The sequence below is a fragment of the Sapajus apella genome, unplaced genomic scaffold (assembly GCF_009761245.1).
Source record: "Sapajus apella isolate SASKATOON/1434 unplaced genomic scaffold, GSC_monkey_1.0 scaffold8, whole genome shotgun sequence".
Lineage (NCBI taxonomy): Eukaryota > Metazoa > Chordata > Mammalia > Primates > Cebidae > Sapajus > Sapajus apella.
Genome location: NW_022436948.1, coordinates 34,057,710 through 34,081,239, shown reverse-complemented (window position 1 = coordinate 34,081,239; position 23,530 = coordinate 34,057,710). Strand labels below are relative to the sequence as shown.

At 35.5% G+C, this 23,530-nt stretch overlaps 1 long non-coding RNA gene across 1 annotated transcript; it reads left to right on the top strand.

Annotated features, from left to right (window-relative positions):
• The first annotated feature begins 455 nt into the window (after positions 1-455).
• LOC116550704 lies at positions 456-23,249 on the top strand. The gene is made up of 3 exons (XR_004268537.1): positions 456-541; positions 4,022-4,023; positions 23,219-23,249. It is a non-coding gene; the product is annotated as an uncharacterized LOC116550704 (long non-coding RNA).
• Positions 23,250-23,530: the final 281 nt, after the last annotated feature.

The window sequence follows — 23,530 nt, the reverse complement described above, 5'->3', positions numbered from 1 at the left end:
ACTCATTCTTTTTTATGGCTGCATAGTATTCCATGGTGTAAATATGCCACATTTTCTTTATTCAGTCTATCATTGATGGGCATTTAGTTGGTTCCAAGTCTTTGGTATTGTGAACAGTGCTGCAAAAAACATACATGTGCATTTGTCTTTATAGTACAATGATTTGTAATCCTGTGGGTATACACCCAGTAACGGGATTGCTAGGTCAAGTGGTTTTGGTATTTCTGGTTCTAGATCCTTAAGGAATCACCACACTGTCTTCCACAATGGTTGAACTGATTTAAACTCCCATCTACAGTGTAAAAGCGTTCTTATTTCTCCACATCCTCTCCAGCATCTGTTATTTCCTGGCTTTTTAATGATCACCATTCTAACTGGCATAAGACGGTTTTGTGGTTTTGATTTGCATTTCTCTAATGACCAGTGATGAGCTTTTTTTCATATGTTTGTTGGCTGCATAAATGTCTTCTTTTGAGAAGTGTCTGTTCATATCCTTTGCCCACTTTTGGATGGGGTTGTTTTTGCTTGTAAGTTTATTTAAGTTTCCAATAGCTTTTAGATATGACACCTGTTTTGAATGCATAATTTGCAAGTATTTTTCCTATTCTACAGGTTATCTGTTTGCTCTGTTGGTTGTATCTTTCACTGTGCAGAAGCCCTTTAGTTTAATTAGTTATTTCATGTCAAGTTTTGCTTTTGCTGCAATTGCTTTTGGTGTCTTCATCATGAAATCTTTCTATGTCCAAACTGCTATTTCCTAAGCTTTCTTCCAGGGTTCTAATAGTTTTACGTTTTACATTTAAGACTTAAACCCATATTGAGTTGATTATTATGTATTGTATAAGGATAAGTCCAATTTCAATCTTATAATGGATAGCCTGTTATATCAGAACTATTTATTGAATAGGGAACGCATTCCCCATTGCTTATTTTTGTCAGCTATGTTGATGATCAGAGGACTATATCTGTGCATCATTATTTCTGGGCTCTTTTTTTCTGTTCCATTGGTCTATGTGTCTGTTTTTGATTGGTACATGCTGTTTTGGTTACCCTAGCCCTGTAGTATAGCTTGAAGTCAGGTAATGCATTACCTCCAGCTTTGTTCTTTTTTCTTAGTGTTGTCTTGTTTATTTGGGCTCATTTTTAGTTTCATGTGAATTTTAAAATACTTTTTTTCTAGTTCTTCGAAGAATGTTATTGGTAGTTTGATAGGAATAGCATGCAATCTATAAATTGATATGGGTAGTATTGTTACAGGATCCTTGGGGTGTTGCTTTTCCAGCCAGAAACCTCTGTGACCTGCGGTGCCTTTGCCTGAGTTTTGCTCAGGCCTGCTGGACTTGTTCTGCCTACATTGCCTGACAAGTTGTGTTTGCCTCACACTACTGAATTGGATCCCATGCCTGCCAAGGGAGCCAGCAGCAAAGCATTGAGGGATGTGTGAGTAAGCATGGGGTCCAGCCACTGTGCACAGCCACGCACACTGGCTTAGTGGAGCAGGCAGTTCCAAGCATGGACACGGGTGCCAGTGCCCTGTGAAGCTGTAGCTGAAACAGGTGCACTGAAAGCAGCTTCCACAGAGGGCAACAGAGAATGCGCTGGAAGCCTGGAATGCCTGGAAGCTAGAAGATGCCAGGAACTATGGATTTCCAAAGAGTGTGTCACAGCCGTGGCTCCTAGGTCGGGGCCACACACAGCTCTTCTCTCCTTCCTGTTACCCACAATGTGGTGAGCAAGGGGCATGTTTCAGCTTTGTTTGTGTTATAGCTCTTTCAGGTGTGCCATTGGGGGGTTCTCAAGTTCTTGTCCTGTGCCCAGAAAAAATGAGGTATGTGGACAAGTAGAGGGCGAGCAAAGCAAAGAGGTGCTTTATTGCTTTATTAAGTGACAGAACAGCTCAGAGGAGACTCACAGTGAGTAGATCCTCTCTGTAGGCACGTCATGTGAACGAGTGTGCAGAGCTTAGCAGAGAGGAGACCTGCAGTGGGTAACTCCTCTCTGCAGGCAGGTTGTGCCGTTGTCTGCTCAGCTTCTCAGCAGAAGGGAAACCCAGAGTGGGTAAGCTCCTCTCTGCAGGGAGGTCCTCATGTAATCTGCCTGAATCTGGCTGAGTCCAGTATGGCTATTATGGGCTTCAGAGGGGAGGAAGTGCATGCTGATTGATCCATGGACAGCCATGGGAGGACCCAGAAAATGCTCCATAAATTCTCACTCCTGTCTGCTGAACTGGCAGTCTGGCCCCAGGCCTCAAACTGTCTCTGGCCTGAAGGTGGGATTTCGCTGGGATCTACCACTTTCCAACTAGGAGCCTGTCTGCATCCTGCTCCCATTAACCTGCCACGCATGGTGCCAGCAGTGCCCAGGCTGTTCATACTGAGGGGTGTCTGGAGGCCAGTGCTAAGCAACCATTATCCCTCCCTCAACCTCCCACGGCCTCTCTACCATGCTCATCAGTGCCCAAAATCCAGAGCTGGCCGAGGCGGCAGGGGGCTGGTGAGTCGCACTGCCTTGAGTGCATGCACACCTTGCTGGGTTGTGACTGCACCAGGGCTTGGCCACAACTTTGCTCCAGAATCTGAGCGAGCGACAGGAGCAAGGAGGGGCCAGGCAGCGGGAGCAGTCAATTCCAGACCTGTTGGGGTGTGGGGGGGTTCTCAGGCTTCCAAGAGTGCAGAGATGCCCAGGTCCTCAGCAGCAACTGGGCAGCTTCAGCTGTGCCCAGGAGGGCAGGGCTCTTTCTCCCTCCCCCCAACTTGGAAAGAGGTGGGGCTTCTGCCTGTTTCTGGCTCCTGCATACCCTGTGGAGCACACAACTCAAGCTAGCCCTCCCCCAATGTAGCTGGTGTCATGGCAGCAGCTACTGCAGACAGGCCACCACTGTCATCAGTATGGCTATTTTAACAATATCAATTCTTTCTATCCATGAGCATGGGAGGGTTTTCCATTAGTTTGTGTCATCATTGTTTCTCCCTCTCCCTCTTTTTTTTTTTTTTTTTTTCTGAGACAGAATCTCACTCTGTCACCCAGGCTGAGTACAGTCGCATAATATCAGCTCTGCAACCTCTGCCTCCTGTGTTCAAGTGATTCTCCTGCCTCAGCCTTTCAAGTAGCTGGGATTACAGGCACCTGCTACCACACCAGGCTAATTTTTCTATTTTTAGTGGAGACAGCATTTCTCCATGTTTGCCAGACTGGCCTCCAACTCCTGACCTCAGGTGATCTGCCCACCTCGGCCTCCCTAAATGCTGGGATTACAGGCATGAGCCGCTGAGCCCAGCCATCAATATTGATTTATTTGAGCAGCGTTTTGTAATTCTCATTGTAGAGATCTTTCACCTCACTGGTTAGCTGTATTTCTAGATATTTTATTCTTTTTTTGTGACATTTGTGACTGGGATTGTGTTCCTGATTTGGCTATCAGCTTGAATGTTGGTGCATATGAATGCTACTGATTTTTATATATCAATTTTGTATCCTGAAACTTTTTTGAAGTTGTTTATAGCTCAAGGAGTTTAAGGGCAGAAACTATGAGGTTTTCTAGATATAGAATAACGTTATCTGCAAATAGGGATAGCTTGGCTTCCTCTCTTCCTATCTGGATGCTTTTCATAAACAAATTCCCTCTCTTACCTGATTGCTGTGGTCAGGACTTCTAATACTATGTTGAATAGGAGTTGTGAGGGAGGGCATCCTTATCTTGTACTGTTTCAAGGGCAAAACTAGTAAGTGCTGCTCTCATGAAGGGAAGAAAAAGTGGTGAATAAGTAATACATCTTCTACTGGAACATTCAGGTGGGCAGGAGGAGCATTCTGTGTCACATTAGAGAATTTGACATTTTTCTTGGAGATATGAGCCTTTGAAGCATGTTAAGATTTTTAGCCAGCATCATCAGTTGTATAATTTAGAAACATTACTCTGATCAGCTCTGTAAATAATAGATTTTACTTGAATGAAGAGAACTCAGGAGAATGTTGCCAACCAAGTGTTTTGGACCATAAGCATTAATATGGATAAGAAGAGATGTGAGAATATTGAAAAGATAATATTAAGGCAACAACAGGGTCTGGTGATGATTGGGGGTTAGTGTTGAGAGACAATGAAGAGTCAGATAATGCAGACAAGTTTCTAATTTTCCCAGTAGGCTGAATTGTGTAAGTATTGACTAAGTAAGGGACTTTGCAAGAGAAATATTATAAAAGGAAGAATTTGCATATGTTGGAGGATACATGGAGATGCTTATAACTATTTTGGTTTGTGGTTTTGCAGCTCAAGAGGAACACAGGGTGGAAAAAGACACTTAGAAGGTTTTACTTTATTGATCCTATAATTATAAAGAATAAACACAAGCCAAAGGGGACATTTTTTCTTTTTAATCAGATTTAAATTGATTCTGATTATTTATTGAATATACTTATGAATATTTTATCAATAATGTACTTACTGATATTTTAGTTCTGGATTACTTCAAACAGTTAATTTAAGATAAAAACTACTATAGTTAAATTATTATTTTTGGAACACTATAAGGAAAGATACAGTTATTCTAAATGTTCTATGTTAAGATTTTTGTTTCATTCACTTAAAGTTGTCAAAATGAGTAACAAACCAAGTGAACCAATTTCACAGGATATTGATTAATGAAACACACTGCCTGCTTATTCACTTTAAATGGGCAATACTGTCCCATTAACTGGAGTAGATCGTAAGAAACTATCCCAGTTTCTTGGATAGTGGGATTGACTATGTCTACTCAAGGGAAAAAAAAAAAAAAAAGGTAGATCTTATTGTTACCTGGAAAGCGTTGAATGGGACCAAAGGGAGTTTGATGTTCTTTAAGAAATACTTCTATCATACTGTAGTAAGGAGACAAACTGCCCTTTTTCCCTCTAAAGAATCAGATTATTTCTTTTTGAATGATGTTAGAAAATATTTAGGCAAATTTTCACTATATAGCTCTGTTAATAATATTCCTTTAAGGCAACACAATTCTAGCCATTAGAAAAAAATGTCTACTGTTGCAATTACAATGATTTAAATTATGTCTAGTTGTATTTGGTTCATGGTGTAGTATCTTTCTAAAGTTATTTTAGGATAGAACTTAGGAAACATGGTGATTTGGGGGTACATATTTTAGTTTCATAAGCTTTTAACATATTGTGTCCTTACATACATTTCCCAATAAATTTTCTAGAAATGAGTAATGGTAAATTTTTTTCTAACTGTTATATTCATTTACAAAAGTACCATTTCCATTTCTTATCCCTGAAGTGGACAGCATTTCTCTTTGTGGTCCTGTTGTCTTTTTTTAAGTAAACACAGATATTATCTGCTCCTGGTGGTTTTCCTTGCCTCAGACATGAACTTGTGGTTTATAAAACTCCTTTGGCCCTAGTTCATTTCATTAGTTATTTTTTGAAGTTTGGTTTCATAGAATCAACAAAGGATTTAGAACTATTCGATGGCAGGGCTTTTGCTGACAATGAATTCAAAAAAGGGAGAATGCCATGGATAAGAATACTAAAGAAAGCTTTTACAGATAAGTCTGTATTTAAACTGTATCTTGGGAGATTCCTTTAGGTAGAGAGGAGGAAAGGTGTTAATATGCATGTTGGAACTAATGCACATAAACAGTGATACGATTCTATGGATGTCACTGCTTTTTAAACAGTGTATGAGCAGATGTAGGTTTAAACTGAAGTGCCGTTATTGGCAATAAAACAAAAAAATTTAATATTTAAATTAGAGGCAGAATCTGTAAAAGAAATTCCTAAATGTAGAGAGATTTGAGCCAATCTACATCAATGTTATAGTTAAATTCTAAAACCCTATATTCCCAACCCATTTGAATAGCAGATTTATTGCCAAAATGAAGCACAGATTAAATGAATCAAATTTAAAGGAGACTGATAAATTAAGATCTCTGTTTATTAATCTAATGGTAGATCATTAGATGTAAGCAATATAGCCTTATTCTGGTGGTTTTGGGTATTTCTACTAAGAAAAAGAGTCAACAGCTTTATATTACTTTTATTAGTATTTGTGACTTATACAGTGTGCTTCTTCACTTTAAGTTCGAAGATAGAAATTCAATTTTGGAATAGCTTTAATGTACAAACATAATAGATAATAATAGAGCATACACACACACACACACACACACACACACAAGAGATCTATATATATATATATATCTACAGATCTATTGTACAACATGGTGACTATAGTTAATAAAAATATATCCATGAAAATTACTGAATAGATTTTAAAGGTTCTCACCACAAAAATAAATATGTGAGGCAGTACATACTTTATTTAATTAGTTTGATATAGCCATTTCACAATGTGTGTGAAATATATATATATATATATATATATATATTTTTTTTTTTTTAATCTCCACAGCTTTTTGTTAGGACAGTGTGTTTCAGGCTCCTCATGCCCATTTCCTTTCTCATAAATAAAATCAGTTATTTCTCTAAGGGATCTTGGTCATAAAAATGAGAAATTATATTTCTCAAAATTGGAATTTTTGCTCTGTTAATAGAAGTGCTATTGCTATGAGTATTGCGTTTTTTCTAGGCTTCTATAGTGATGAAAAGTACTCTTTTTTGTTACTATTAAGATTTGATTTGTGATAAACTCTTAATATTTTATTCCTTCAAACAAACACATATATATTATCTTACAATTCTGGGGTTCAGAAGTTCTAAAACCAAAATATAGGCAGGGCTGCATCCCTTAATCTTTTTCTTTGACCTTTCTAATTCTATAGTCTGCCTGCATTTGTTGTTTTTTCTTCTTTTCTAAAGAAAGTCTTTTAACATTTCTTTCAAGGCAAGTCTACTGACAACAAATTCCCTTTATTTCTGTCTGAGAAAATATTTCGCCTTTACATTTGAAGGATAATTTTCTAAGACACAACATTTTATGTTATTTTCTTTTCCTCTCCCTCACAAAATTTTATATATTTTATTCCAGTATCTTTTCGCTTGCCTGGTTTCTGAGGAGAAACCAGATTTAATTCTTGTCTTTGCTCTTCTACAGGTAAGTTGCTTTCCCTCTGTTGCTAATAGGTTTATAAAAATTATTTATCATACATCAAAACTGAACTACAAATAGCTTCTAGAGAAATCCTTTATTTTCAATGTTTTCTAAAACTTTCTTGGACGTTCCATTGAATGTTTCTACACACTAAAATATAAGCATTATGAGTTAAAACAGGAGTTTTAGCACAGAAAAATAGAAAATATTGCAGAAAAAAATGTTCAAGAGAAAAGACTGATTTTGCAATCAGTAATAAAATACAACTAGAAAGATTAAAACAGAATCCTTAAAAAAAAAAAAAAGTTAAAATCTAGAGAGTTGTAGAGAAGGAATTGGAGGAAAGTCCAGAAGCTGCAGTGAGAAGGAAGAAACCTACAATACCTGAAGGCCTAGCATTACCAGAAGTCTGAGGACAAAGATCATCCACCACTTGAGAGGCCTATCAGGTGTGTCCTTGGAGAAAGTCAATTTTAAGTTGGAGTGAAAAGGGAAAAGAACTAGCCAGAGTCTGAGGAAAGAAAGGATTTTTCCTATAACAGTCCTTGAGTTTTAGAGCCAAGTATAGGGCTTTGAAACCAAGAAAAGTGTGACGGATCAAGTTAGAATGAGAAGTGCCCTCAGCAGTATGGAGATTAGAATGTGGAAGATGAGGAGTGATCCTAGCCTGGACTTGTGGCTGTGAACAACATAAATAGGAGTTAAGAGTTTAGTCATATTAGTCTCAAGATTGATGGTGATGGTAAAGAATTTGAGGGGGATGAAAAGTGTGTTTACATTGATAGGAGCAAATCTAGGATGTTTTGAAAAGAGTAATTGAAAAGATATCTTGCAGAAAAAAACTTGTCAGGGCTGTATAGCTTGTAAATGGTAACGTGGGACAAAATGCTAGCTCTTCCTTCTCTGGATGTTATTTATAGCCCAAAAAACTTAATTTCAGTTAGTTGCAGGTTGAGCTGGTTCCCTTTCAATTAAATGAAGGAATAAACCCTTATAAAGCAAAAACACATTTCATTCTCTTCCCATGGCTGATTAGCTCAAAAGCATTTGCCCTACTTCCATGCATTATAAATAGGTAACAGTTTATATTTGCACATTTAATGTATAAATTATAATCTAATTATAACATTAAATCTTATTTAAATTTAAGTTGATTACTAAGGAAACTGGTTATCTCCTGGATGTTAATTAGCTGAAAGTACTCATTCAATGATAGATGAAATGCCTATACAAATACCTTGAACTGCAAATTTTACTTATCTGAGAATCTTTTGCCAGTAGCGGAGAATGATGCAATTTATGATTAACTTGTCCTCTAAGACTTTCACAATCTATGTATAAGTTATGCATCTATCAAATTAGGATGTACTTACTGTTTTAATATTTTATTGCCTATTTTGCAGCAATTACATTGTTTTTTAGATAAATAAAACTAGTCATATAAATTATATTTATAAAATTTATACATTGTTTAAATATCAAGATTATACCTGTTTATGGTAGGCAGAATTCTAAATTGGTCCTCGATATTTATGCCTGCTCATTGTAAACACTGGATAGTCTCCCACTCCTTTGTATGTGGGCCTAAACTGTGGAAATAATGAAGGACCACTCCTGGGATTTGGTTACGTTAGATAGCAGTTGATTCACAGAGAAAGTGAGAGAGATTATTATTGGTGGTCATAGATTATTATGTGAAACTTAAAAAGAGATTAGAAGTATGAGACTAATTTGACAAGAGGTAAAATCTCTGTTACTGACTTTGAAGATGAAGAGGGTGAGGCGGGAATGAATGAGAGTCACATCTGCAGCCTTATAGCTCTTAGCAGATAGCTGGCAAGGAAGAAGAACTTCAGTCTCAGAAGCACAGGGAAGTAATTTCTCAACAACCACATATGAGCTAGGAAGAGGATCTTGAGCTTGAGATGAGAAAACTTCCTGTCCTAACACCAAGACTTTGTCCTTATGAGGTGCTAAGAAAAGAATCTACTCATTCCATGTCCAGATTTCTGTCCTCCAGAATTTTGAGCTAATATATGGGTATTGTTTAAGTTTCTAAGTGGGTGGCAATTTGTTATATAGGAATATAAACAAATACCCCTTTTTTAAAAAACAAAGATTAAACATAAGATTTTTTTCTATCCAAATTTATTTTAGGTTTGGTGGGCACACATATTTTAGGTTTGTTACTGGATAAATTGTGTGTTGTGTGGATTTGCTGTACAGATTATTTTGTTACCCAAGTAACGAGCACAATACCTAATAGGTAGTTTTTCAGTTCTCACCTTCCTCTCACTCTCCACCCTCAAGTAGGTCCCAGTGTCTATTTTTCCCTTCTTTATGGATTAAACTTAAGATTTAATTTAAAGGGGAAACATCCATTTGAGCCATTCATCTCTAGAGAAGGTAATTGAGTGAAAAAAGAGCAAACAATCTATAATTCATGTTGCTTATTGTATCAACTCACACTAGCTTCACAAACCTTGGTATTGATTTGTCATTCCAAATGACAATTTTCATTAGCCATCATGCTCATAAGAATCATGTCATAGAAAAGTGGAGGACTGAATAAATGATAATAGAGTAAAACATAATCTATTTCTACAGAACCGTTTTCTTAATTTTACAAATTTTTGTCAAACATTTAGTCATGTCAATGTTTATAATGCTAGGGGTATAGTACTGAATATAATATGCAACATGGTATAGTAGTGAATGTGATATTCAATATCCGTGCTCTCATAAAACTTACATTCTAGAAGGGAGAAGACATCCAGTAAACAAGGAAACAAATAAATTGAAGGTTAAAACTTCAGGAAATGACAAGTTATTTATGGATAATAAGCAGAGTAATGTGATAGTGATGGATGCAGATATTAATATTGTATGTGCAGAAAAAGTCTCTCTAAGTAGTTGACATGTAATAGGAAATTTGAAATGATACAAATATCAATCATGAAAGAAATGCATGGAAAAATGTTTTCAGAAAATAATAGCATGGATAAGGACTCTAAGGCAAAAATAAGCTGAATAGTTTCTTAACAAGAAAATTGGACACTGGGACTATAGTGTAGATAATAATACAGAGAAGTAAGGGTTGAGTTCAGGAGAATTGTAAACCAGATTATATACGACCTTGAACCCTGGAGTAAGGAACAAGAGTTAGAATGCAATGGGAAAAAATATAAGGGTTTAGACAAGGAAGTGGCATAATATGACATGTTTTGAAATCGCCTACCAGATTCCTCATAAATCCAGGCATTACTTCATAGCATTTCAATACATTTTTTCAAGTTTTGCTACAACTTTTTCGAAGATTTTTTCCTGTTTTATGTTTTATTCTTTGTTTTTCTTTTTAATCACGCTCTTACTATACCTGTGTTGCTGTTTCTTTGCCTGATATCCCTCAAATATAAGGCTTGAAAGCATGCAGATAGAAACTTAGGATCTATTTGTGAAGTTTTGAGAACATATAAAATGTTCTATCTATATAACTCTTTAAAAATTGTATTTAATTATTATTATTATTTTTACAGAGTCTTGCTCTGTGTCCCAGGCAGGAGTAAGTGGCAGAATCTCAGCTCAATGCAAACTCTACCTCCCAGGTTCAAGTGATTCTCCTACCTCAGTGTCCTGAGTAGCTGGAATCACAGGCACCTACCACAATGCTGGCTAATATTTGTATTTTTAGTATAGATGGGGTTTTGCCATATTAGCCACACTGGTCTCATACTCCCAACCTCAGGTGATCAACCCGCCTCAGCCTCCCAAGTGCTGGGATTATAATCGTGAGCAACCATGCTTTTGATTAAGACCTAAATTATGTGTGTTACACTGGTTGTCAGAATATTCAAAGATAATTATATGATTATCTTTAATTTATAGTATTTAATAAAATACTAACATTTAACAAAACTTTTGTATAGTATAGGTAGTGTTTGGAGTATTTTTTGTCCTATTAATAGAAATGATAAAGAAAGAAGAAATATGTTTGCAAGAAAGTCAAAATATTGAATTCAATATACTTTTAAATTAAAAAGAAGTTAGTGTATGCTATTATGCTATTATTTTTCTCAATGAGTTACTTCTTTTAATTGCTACAATTATACAACGTCAAATATATTGCTTATAATGAGAACACACAACATTACCATGACAGTGCAAAAAAAGTATGAATGCACTTGTATATTGGGGGAGCAATTATTTGGTGGGAGAATGGTCAAAATTGTAACTTTACATGAAATTAAATCCTATATTGGCTGTCTAATAAATCTCAAGCCATTGTCATACCTGTTTCTTGAAACTGTCCATTTGAATATATCACAATTATACATTCATTGGTTTGGATTAAATGGCTTATGTATTGTGTCTTTTCTTATTTTTGAATGTTTTTAATGGTATGCTAGTCTGATAGAGCTTCACCTAGGTATCATTAATTTTAAAATTATACATACCACATTTAATAACCATTATATACAGTTCTGTTGTTCCATTAAAAAGACAGTATATGTAATATAGTAGTGTATTATTGACACCAAATAAGACTACCCAGATTCAGCTTTTTGCCTCAGCACATAATTTTTTTTTTTTTGGGGGGGGGAGCTCTTTTTTCTTTCACTGAGCAAGCATTTCAGAAAGACATGAGCTCAGCCAATTTGAGTAAAACCAAAGAAAGTTTCACCCCTCCTTCTTCATCCCGAAGGCTGGTCCTTACTCCAAGTGCAGTAGGGCAGGCGCTGCTGGCAGAGGGGCTGGGGCAGCTTGCTGGTACCCCGGGGGTGCTGCCTCACGACATCCGTGGTTCCCCACCTTCACTGCTCTTTATGACGGTCCAGGGAGCTTTAAAACCATTGATGCTGGCGCCTCACTTCCAGGAAGTGTGATTTCCCCAGCCCTGAGTGGGGCCTGGGCATGGGTATTTTTTTTATAGGCCCCCAGGTATGTTCTCAAGCGTGTGGCCAGGGTTGAACTCCACTGACCCAGATGCTGGTGGCTTCCCCCACCCTTGCCTGGATCCTGGTATCCTGTAGGTGCTCAAAGGTGGTTTAGTGGGTAGAATTAGCACACCTCCTCCTCATCCACCCCCAATGCAGATCTGAGGGCACCCGCCCCTAGTTCAGGCCCCTAGATCATACTAGATCTGTTGTGTTGATAAAGTTACATGCCTTCATTATGATGGTTTTCAACTTCATGAAATAGACATAATAATAGTACTACTTTGTAGAGTTAGAGAAAATTATTTTGGATGGATGCAGAAATGGATAGATACATAGACACACAGATAATGCTTAATATGCACCTGGCAAAAGCTGAGCATTTAATAAAAGTTTGTGATTATTAACGCTATTGTTATACTGTCAATCTTCCCTAGTTAAAGCAATCATTTTTATCAATACATTACAGCTGCGGAAGTCAAAGTGCATAAAGAAAACAAAAGCAAATCTTTTCTGTCAGTTCATTGATAAATTGAAATTTTATAAATATGACCCACTTTGAATCATTAATAACTACATTTTTTAAAAAAAATGATTCAACATTTTAAAAAAAATCTTGATTTATGCCTTAGAGAGCAAAGTATAAGCAAAGGGTAATTCATTGACCTGAAAAAAGCTACAGCAAAAAGAAAAAGTCAATGGGATTTGGTGATCGTTTATCACTCATGGTGACTGGGTTTATCTCTGGGCCAAAATCAATAATGTTGAGAAAAAATAAAATAAAAACATAGATGGAAGAATGCACTGAATGTCTACTAGTTAATATATCTATCTGCTTTTCTTTAGTTCTTTTTTTTAATCAAGTGTGTTATCCTTAATGAAGCCCTAATGTCTTTATATATGAATAATGCAGTTTATATTTGAATGATGACAGAAATATAATGAAAGTCAATTTCCCATCATTAAGTCAATTTCCCATCAAGTCACCCATGTATCTAGTCATATTTACATTAGTTAAATTTGACAAGATTTCTTAAAATTTTAACTGATGTTTAATCTCAGAATTAGAGCTCTGTTCATAAAATAATAGGTCAATTGGATCTTAATAAAAATGTTCATTAATCTTTTTTCTGATGATAATTATTCAAAATATTAAAAATACAAGCTGTTACTGTGCATTTGTTGTGTATTCATGGAGCTTCGACGAAGATCATTCTGCTTTTTTCCCATAACATAAAGTTCTCACATTCTCTTAAATATTTTTAACATGTATATATACCATATAAAAAAGAGAGCATCAACAGTTATTTACCAACCTTCATGCGCTGGGTAATTTTTGCATGACATAAAATATGTTATTCTTTCAGTTACCTCATAGTTTTGGAGCTGGTGACACCTAGGATTGTTTCTGAACTAATTTTCTTAAGTAACTCACTACTTTCAGTTTTTATATAGGTAAAAAGGTAGTGATAATTATAATATATTGATTCCTTCATAAATGCCACATACTGGTATCAATTGTATACAAAACGTTATGAAGATGACATTAACATTTTGTTTAAATTTGCAAGTGAGAAAATTGATGAACCAGACCCAAATTCTTATCTGATCTCCTATTTTGAAACCACTTCAGAGTATACATCCCAAGTGTTAGATAGGCAGCCAACAAAAGTGCTGCTTAACCTCTAATTTAAAAATTAAAAAAAGAAACAAGAATAAAATTTGAAAAGAAAATGTGAGTGATTACACCAAAAATCTGAATAAACATTTCTCCAAAGAAGATAAACAATAGCTAATAACTACATACAGACTCTTAGCATGCATTCTTCAACATGGATGAACCTTGACAACGTCATGCTAAGTAGAAGAAGCCAGGCATAAATAAGCACATATTATATGAGTCAATTCATTTGAAATGTCTAGAACACGGAAATCTATAGAGACAGTGGTTGAATAGGTTTGTGGTATATGGAGAAGTGATGAGGAGTGACTACCAAGCAGTTTGGGTTTCTTTTTGGAGGTGATGAAAATTGATTGTGGTGATGGTCACACAAGTCAATAAATGCATTAAAAATCACTGAATTTTATTATTTAAATGGGTAAAATATATATTATGTGACTTATTTCTCAATAAATCGTTTACAAAAAATGAAGAATGAAAGGAAAAAGAAGAAACAGCTCTTAATAACCTTGTAGAAGCAGCACAGTTGAACATGGGGCACCAAGTGTTGCAGAATGTATTATTTCCTCAAAAAGACATATTAAGTCCGGATAAGGTTGTCTTCACAACCTTATTTGGAAATAGGATCTTGTAAATGTATCTAAGGCAACAGGAGGAAATCATCTACAACCAGCTGAAACAGGTGGAGAAAGCCAAAACTTGGCTTATGAATGAATAAGCCTAAGAAGTACATGCAAGCTTAAAATGGATGGTAATTAACATTACAGCCCCCTTCAGAAATGACTCGGAAAATTAGTGGGAAACAAAAAGTCTTTCAAGTGGGTGTAGCTGTGAGCAGTCTACCTGGTCTTCCTCTTGGTTTAGAAGGATGTGTCCAAGTGTGAGAATGCAGATAGTTTGCTTGGCAGTGACTAATGGCTGAATCTTTACTCAGGAATCTGGTAAGGAAGAGATTGGAATATTGGAAATAAGGAGGTCTATATTAGGGAGCTCCAGAGGGACATAACCAATAGGAGAAGGTGTGTGTGTGTGTATGTGTGTGTGTGTGTGTCTGTGTGTGTACATAATTACAAAAGTGAAGTCTGATGAGCCGTCTGCAAGATGGGGAATGAGAAAAGTCAGTAGAAAGATCGGAAACACAACAAGCCGAATGAATGTTCATCTTCTTATGCTTGCTTTTTTCTAGCTGTGCATGTTGACAGCTGATTGGATGGTGGCCACACACACTGAGAGTGGATCCTCCTCTCCCACACAGTCTACTGACTCACACACATCAATCTTATCTGGAGGCACATACAGAAGCAATAGTTCATCAGCCATCTAGGCATCCCTCTACTGAGTGACCTCTGGTTGAGAAATCTCTGATGATCTTGTTAAAGATCATCAAGTTAGCACTTAATATTAACCATCACAAGGTCTACAGTGCTTATGTCAAAAGGCATATGGGAATGGAAAGAGGGTAAGATGTTTCATGTATTAGTGCCCAACGGAAAGAATTCATCACAGAAGAGGCAAGTAGATAGCTAAACAGAAAAAATGATGGGGGCAGTGGAGGTTATTCAACCTTCATCATTGACTTCCTTTGAGCTGGCATGGTGAGCAGATGATGTGATAACCATTGTGGCAGAGAAAGATGCCCAACTAAATGGACTTCCATTTACCCAACAGAAGGCTGATTTAGCCATTGTTAGCCCTTAATGCCCAACTCCTCATCAATAAAGATTAGCACTGAGGCCCTGGTCCAGTGCTATTCCTCAAGAATAATCCACTTGCAAGTAAATTGATGAAATTGACTACTTCCATCCACCAGGATTTTATTTTTAGGTGCAAGTTGGTTTACCCTTTCTGCCTGAAGGCCCTCAATCATCATCACTCTCCACGGGCTTACCAAATGCCTGATCTCTAGGTATGGAATTCCACACTACAAAATACTGAGCAAGGAAACTACTTTACATCAAATAAAGTGGTAGTAAACATATGGCCATAATATTTACTGGTCATATTATTGTACTGTACCATCTAGACGCAAAGAACTTCATTGAAACTAATAGCCTTTTAAATGTGTAGAGGAAACACAACTCAGAAGAAACAGGATAAGCCAATGAGGTTACCTTTTAGGGCGTAGTGTTTGTATTGAACAAGGCAACTCTATGTTGTACTATGTCATAGCAAGATTATGAATCTGGGAACCAAAGGATTCAACATGAATAGTTCCACTTATCATGCTTCCATTGATCCAATGAAGAAGATTGTATTTCTTGTACACAAAATTCTAGAATACACAGGGTTTAGAAGTTCTGGTCTCCAAAGAGGATACATTTTTACCAGGGAAGAAAATTAAGGGTACCATGTAATATGAGATAGAGATGCTTCCATTGTCTAACAGGACTTCTTATGCATACAAAGCCAAAAAGAATACTACATCAGTAGAGGTATTCGCCCCTAATCAGCAGGAGGCAGGAAGAATGTGCATGGAACTCAGGTGATTTAAGTACGCACCTGCTAGTATTTTTCCATAATTGTAATTGTGAAAAAATGACAGGTAGCAACTCAAGATTTAGAAGGATATCATTATCAATGATTCAGATAATTCAGGAATAAAGGTATAGATCACAAAACAGGTAAGACCAAGACTTACCGAAGAGAGCATGAGGCAAATGTAAAATCAATAGGGAAATTTAAAATAGAAAAAGAAAGTATTGGTTATGGTCTGATGAGCATGTGTAGCAACAGAGGTTGAAGTTCATCCTAACACCTCCTTCTCCTGAGTTTCACATTGGGAAAAAAGACCCAGAGGAACCATGGAGAATTTGCTCCCCAAATCTATAATAAATGTGTATTTGCACAGCACAGTTATAAGAATGAATGTCATAGATTTCCAACTACAGGGAACGTAACTTATCAACAGCTTCAGTTTCTGTATTCTGAAATATATGTTCACTCTTTCTATGTTCACTCTTTCATATATTTCCTCTTCAGCTGCTCCTAGCAGATGGCTGGTTATAGCTTGTGTCCTAGGGCAGGTGCATTCCTTGGAGGCATAGGATTCATCTGCTGAGTGACCTCTGGTTGAGAAATCTCTGATGATCTTGTTAAAATTTCCATAGACAGTGTGAATATCTAACTCTCTTCCACCCATGCACCTCCTTCCCTCTATTCTTGACGCAGGGTCAGACTTGCCTGGAGAGATGCCTACTCTTCAGGCGCTATCCTCTTTCCTACCCATTTCTTTCACATGTCATCTCATAATACAAAGTCATACATATTAATCAAGTCTTAACATCTGCTAACCAGAGGACCTGGATTAAGACAGTAATTATTATTATTAGCAGATGTTAAGTGCATGCTAGATTACCCTTCTTTTATTAAAATAAACACTGACTTAAGAACAAGAAATATATGTCTGCAAATTTTACTTTTATGTATTTTAAACTGTTTTCCATGTTTTTATCAAATTATTGATCCCATTGTCAACTACAGATTTCTAAAACTCTTATAATTTATGGCACAGCAGTTGACAGGGCTGCAATTTCTCTATGTTTAGGTATCTCAATGAACACACACTCTTCTAACCACTTACACATCCTCCATGTTTATAGTCATGTTAATGTGGGATATTAATTTATAATATTTATTTCATATATATTGTTTATATTTCAGGGTAATTTGGCCTCATATAACTCAACTTTAGAGAATCCTCTGTAACATATTATTTCTTCTTTAAATCTTTGATAGAAACCATCAGTAATGCCATCTGAGTCTGGACTTTCCTTTTTAGAAAAGTTTTTAACCTCAAATTTAATTTACTTAATAGGTGCATGGACATTTGAGTAATCTAATTCTTATCAAATAAGCGTTGGAAGTTTATATCTTTTGAAAATATTCATTTCTTTTAAAATCAAATATATTAGCATGAAGTTGTTTATAATATTCACTTATTTTTTCCTAATATCTGTAGGATCAGTACTGATGTCCCTGCTTTCATTCTTGACATTTGTAGTTTATATCTTCTGTGGCTTTTTTTACCTGATCATTACCACTAGAGTTTTATCAATTTTATTAACTTTATTTAAAAAAATGGCTATGGTGTTATTAATTTCTCTATTGTTTCCCTTTCCTCTGCTTTTCTGTAACTTGCTCTTTTTAAAAAATTATTACAGTGGAAGATTACATTGATTCAAAGTCTTTCTTTCTGAATATAAACATTTAGTGCTATCAATTTTCTTTTATGAACCACCTTACATATCTTTAAACACAAGTTTTGACATTCTGTATTTCTTTTGTTACTTTCAAAATGCTCTCTAATTTTTCTCTTGATTTCTGCTTTGGCCCATCAGTTATTTGAAAGTATGTAGTTTCGTTTCAATGGATTAGAGTATTTCCAGACTTTTTATATTATTTGATTTCCATTTTAATAGTATTGTTGTCAAAGAATATACTTTGTATAATATTCATCCCTTAAAATGAATTTACACTTGTTTGTAGCTCACAATGTGAACTAGCTTAGTATATTAGTTCACATGGAAAAAACTGAATGTTGTACTACTTTTCAGTAAAATATTTATAAATCTCATTTAGGTCAAGTTCAGGTGTTCTATATACAGAGTTTCTGTCCAACATTCTACCAATTACTGAGAGTGTGGCATTAAAACATCAAATCTATAAACATTTGCATAATTTGTTATTCACATGGCAATTGTTGTTCCATTTATTTTGAAATACTTTTATTAGGTACCTGAATATTTAGAAATTTTGTTTATCCTTGTTTCTGTCAGTTTGGGATGCTATAACAGATATGCCATAGACCATGTGGCTTAAAAACAAGTATTTATTTATCATAATTCTGGAGACTTGGAAACATAATATCAAGGTTTAGTTTCAAGAGATTAGAGTATTTCTAGCTATCTTTATGTATTTTTATTTCCATTTTAATTACATTGTTGTCAAAGAACATCCTTTGTATAGTACACACATTTTGAATGAATTTATACTTGTTTGTAACCCAGAGTATTAACTACCTTAGTATGTATTAGTGCACTTGAAAATAATGGATATTGTATAGCCTACAAATATATATTATAGGCTGTGTAGCTCAAATAACAAGTATTTATTTCTCATAATTTTGAAGACTGGGATGCTCAATATCAAGTCCCCAGATACCTGCTGTCTGGTGAAATCTCACCTCCTGATTTGCATTTTGCTGTTTTTGCTTCCCTAGTGGCTGAGAGCAGAGAGAAAGAGGGAGAGCAGTTTTCAACATATTAATTTTAGGAGAATACAAACATGCAGTTAATGAAATTCTTCTCTTAGCCCACCAAATATATGTTTTTCTCAAATGCAAAATACATTCTTTCTATCCAAGTAGTCCTAAAAGACTTAACTCTTTCCATCAACAACTCTAGAATATGAAGGCCAAAGTCTCATCTAAATATTATGGAAATCAGATATAAGTTAGATTTAAGGTAAAATTCATCTAAAAGTTAAATTGCTCTCTAGCTGTAAATCTGTGAAACCAAACAAGTTATGTGCTTCCAAACGACAGTAGTGTAAAAAGCGTAAGATAGACATTCACATTCCAAAAGGGAGAAATGGAAGAAAGGGATGATGGGTCTCAAGCAAGTCCCAAGCCTACACAGTCAAACTCCATGAAGTCTTATCTGAGAATAGTTTTGTTTCTCCTGATGCTCTGCCTTCGAGACCCACTGGGGCAGTGGTCCTGTCTTCTTCTCTTTAAAAGGTAAGCATCCTGCCCCTGCAGATATGAGGGACACTGGTGCTACTTTCTGAAACTCAGGTGGAGACAGCCTCATGACCTAATAACCTCCCAAACATCTCAACTCCTAATACCATCATATTGTGAGTATTTCAACAAATGATTTTGGTGGAACACAATCATTCAGTCCATAATAGTTCTCTTATTTAATTGATACTGTTATGATTTTTACATGACATCTTTATCTCAGGTAATATTTGTTGTTCTAAAATTTACTTTGTGTTGACTTAATATAAACAATCAAGTGTATTGTTTAGGAATAGCAAAGAAGAGCTTTTCCATCTTTTTCCTCTTAATCTATTGGCATCTTTATATTTAAGGTGGGTTTTTCATACATAGCACACAGTTGAAATTTCCTTTGGTTTAGCTTTTAAGTTCAGGGGTACATGTGCAGGTTTGTTACATAGATAAACTTAGGGATTCATTGTACAGATTATTTATGAAGGTTTGTTGTACTGATTATTTCATAACCTCAGTATTAAGCCTAGTACCCAGTGGTTATTTTTTTCTGATAATAAGGTAATTTCTGCCTTATAATTGTACTATCCGTATTATTTTTATTTGATATTATTGTTGATCAGCTTAGGTTTAAACTCTCCATCTTGAAAGCTGTATTCTCTTTGTCTCATCCATTGTTTCCCTTTATTTTTTACCTTCTTTTGACGTAATTACAGATTTTTATTCCATTTTTTTCTTTGACTTATTACATTTACCCTTCATTTTTTGTTTTATTTTAGTGATTCCTTTAGTGTTTATAGATTTTTATATCTTCATGTACCATATACATAAGTTATAAATCCCAATTACATTATTATTGCTTTGTCTATAAACCTCAAAATTTAAAAGATATTGAAATAAAAGTCTAATTTTTATATATGTTTATATAATCACCATTATTAGTTCCTTTTATTCCTTTGGAGGAAAACCAGGTTTCCGTCTGATATTATTTTTCTTTTTGTGAGTGACTTTCTTTAAAATGTCAAATACTGCAGGAGTGCTAGTGATAGATTATTTCAACTTCTGTTTTATTTTTTGAGACAGGGTCTCGCTTTATCATCCAGGCTGGAGTGCAGTGCTGTGATCTCAGCTCACTTAGCCTTGACCTCCTGTACTCAAGCTATCCTCCCATTTCAGCCTCCCAAGTAGTTGGGAAAACAGTCACCTGTCCCCACGTCTGGCTAACTTTTGTATGTTTTGAAGAGTTAGGGTTTCACTATGTTGCCTAATCTGGTCTTGACCTCTTGGGCTCAAGTAAACCACTCACCTCAGCCTTCCAAAGTGCTGGGATTACAGGTGTGAGCTACTGCACCTGGCCTATTTCAACTTTTGTATGTCTGTAAAATGTGTTTATTTTTTTCTTCACTTTTGAAAGATATTTTTTGATGAGAAGAGATTTCTAGATTGGCAATTTTTCTCCCTTCTTTCAGTATTTTAAATATGTTGTTTCACTGTCTTCTAGTCATATTGTCTCCACAGAGAATCTTTCTGACATTCTTTGTATGTGAATATTTATATTGATTTGAGTTGTTCTTACATTCTTCTGGTTTTCATTCATTTTAAGAAGTTTGATTATAAGTATTATGTAGCTCTCTTCATAGTTCTTATGATTGGGAATCCTTGGACTTATTGGAGGTGTAGGTTACTAATTTTCATCAAATTTGAAGCATTTTCAGCTTTTATTTTATGAAATTTTTTTTCTGCCTTTTACACTTCATACTGTCATCCAGTTACTGTGTCTGTGGCATTTCTATGTTGATTCAGAACTCATTGCTGCTCTTTTGTCATATATTTTAGGAAATCTTATTGAGGTATCACCTTCATACCATAAAATGTGTATTTTTTAATGTGAACAATTTAATTTTTTTAGTGAAATTAATGGGGTTGTGAAACTATTATCACAATCCAAATTTAGACCATTCCTTTCACACTCAAAAGATCCCTCATTCACATTTGTAGTGACTTACCACTATCAACTCTAGCACCAAACAGCAAGCAATCCACTTTGTGTCTCCATAGGTTTTCCTCTTCTGGATATTTTACATAAATGAAATTCTGTAATATTTTAAATGCCTGGCTTTTTCACTTAGCATAACATTTTTTGATGTGTCTACATATTGTAGCATGTATTAATACTTTCCTCCGATTGTTGAGTAATATCCCATTATATAAATATGCCAGGTTTTGTGTAGCCATTCGTCAGTTTATGGACTTCTGGATAGTCTCCACTTTTTGTCTATTACTAAATGGTTACTATAGGGTCGGGCGCACTTTGGGAGGTCAAGGCAGGTGAATCACTTGAGGTCGGGAGTTCAAGAATCACCTGGCTAATATGGTGAAAACCCTGCCTCTACTAAAAATACAAAAATAAAATAAAAATTAGCCAAGTGTGGTGGTGCGTACCTGTACTGCCAGTTACTCGGGAGGTTGAGGCAAAAGAATCATTTGAACCTGGCAGGCCGAGGTTGCAGTGAGCTGAGATGGTACCACTGCACTCCAGCCGGGGTGATAGTGTGAGACTTTATCTCAAAAAAAAAAAATACATAAATAAATAGATTGCCATAGACATTCATGAACAAGTACACATGTGGATATTTGTTTTTCGTTTAGGTACTTAGGAGTGGAATTGCCTTGTCATATGATAAACATATTTTTAAACATCTTAAAAACTGTCAAATCATTTTCTTAAGTGTAGTGCTACGGCATTTTGTACTCCCAAGAACAGTGTATGGGGCTCTAAGTTGTCAAAATTCTCATTGATATTTATTGCCTTTCATTTTTATGTTAGTATCATAGTGGGTGTGAAGTAGTATTTCATTATAGTTTTGACTTGTATTTTCCTTAAGACTAATATCATTGAACATCTTTGCATCATATGCTTGTGATATTGTATACAGTCATCCCTCAGAATCAATAAGGGATTTATGTCAGGACCCCCACAGATAACAAAATTTAAATATGCTCAAGTCCCCAGTGTAAAATGGCATAGTATTTACATATAACCTATGTACATCTTCTATACTTAAATAATCTTTAGGTTCTTCATGACACATGATACAATTTAAATGTATGTAAATCTTTTCTCACTGTATTTTTAAATTTATATTAATTTTTATTTTAGGTTCAGAGGTATATGTATAGGTTTCCTGTATAGCTAAATTTTGTGTCTTGGGGCTTTGATGTACAGATTATTGCATCAACCAAGTAATAAGCATAGTACCAGTAGGTAGTTTTTATCCTCACTCTCCTTCCTCACTCACCTTCAAGTAGGCTCTGGTATGTGTTATTTCCTCCTTCATGTTCATACTTACTCAATGTTTAGCTCCCACTTGTAAGTGAGAACATGCATTATTTGGTTTTCTGTTGCTGTGTTAGTTTGCTTAGGATAATGACCTTCAGCTCCATCTGTGTTGCTGGAAAGAACATGATCTCATTATTTACATGGCTGCATAGTGTAGCCATTCATCACTATATAGTGTAATTTCCAAACCACTTTCTACAATGGCTAAACAGATTTACATTCCCACCACCAGTTTATAAGTTTTCCCCTTTCCTCTGCAACCTCACCAGCAACTGTGATTTTTTTTTTTTTAATTTTTTTACTAATAGTCTGACTGGAGTGAGAAATTATCTTATTGTGGCTTTCTATGGATTTCTCTAATGATTAGTGATGTTGAGCATTCTTTTACATACTTGTTGGCCCTGTGTATGTCTTCTTTTGACAAGTGTCTGTTCATGTCCTTTGCCCACTTTTTAATGGGGCTGTTTTCTCTTTGTAAATTTCTTTAAAGTCCTTATAGATTCTGAATATTACACCTTTGTCTAATGCAAGTTTGTAAATATTTTGTCCTATCCTGTAGGTTGTCTGTTTATTCTGTTGCTAGTTTCTTTTACTTTGCAGAAGTTCGTTAGTTTAATCAGGTCACATATGTCAATTTTTTTGTTTTTGTTGCAACTGCTTTCGGTGCCTTTGTCATGAAACCTTTGTCTGGTCCTATGTCCAGAATGATATTTCCTACATTATTTTCCAAGGTTTTCAGAGTTCTAGGGTTTTCATTTAAGTCTTTCATCCACGTTGGGTTGATTTTTGTACATGGAATAAG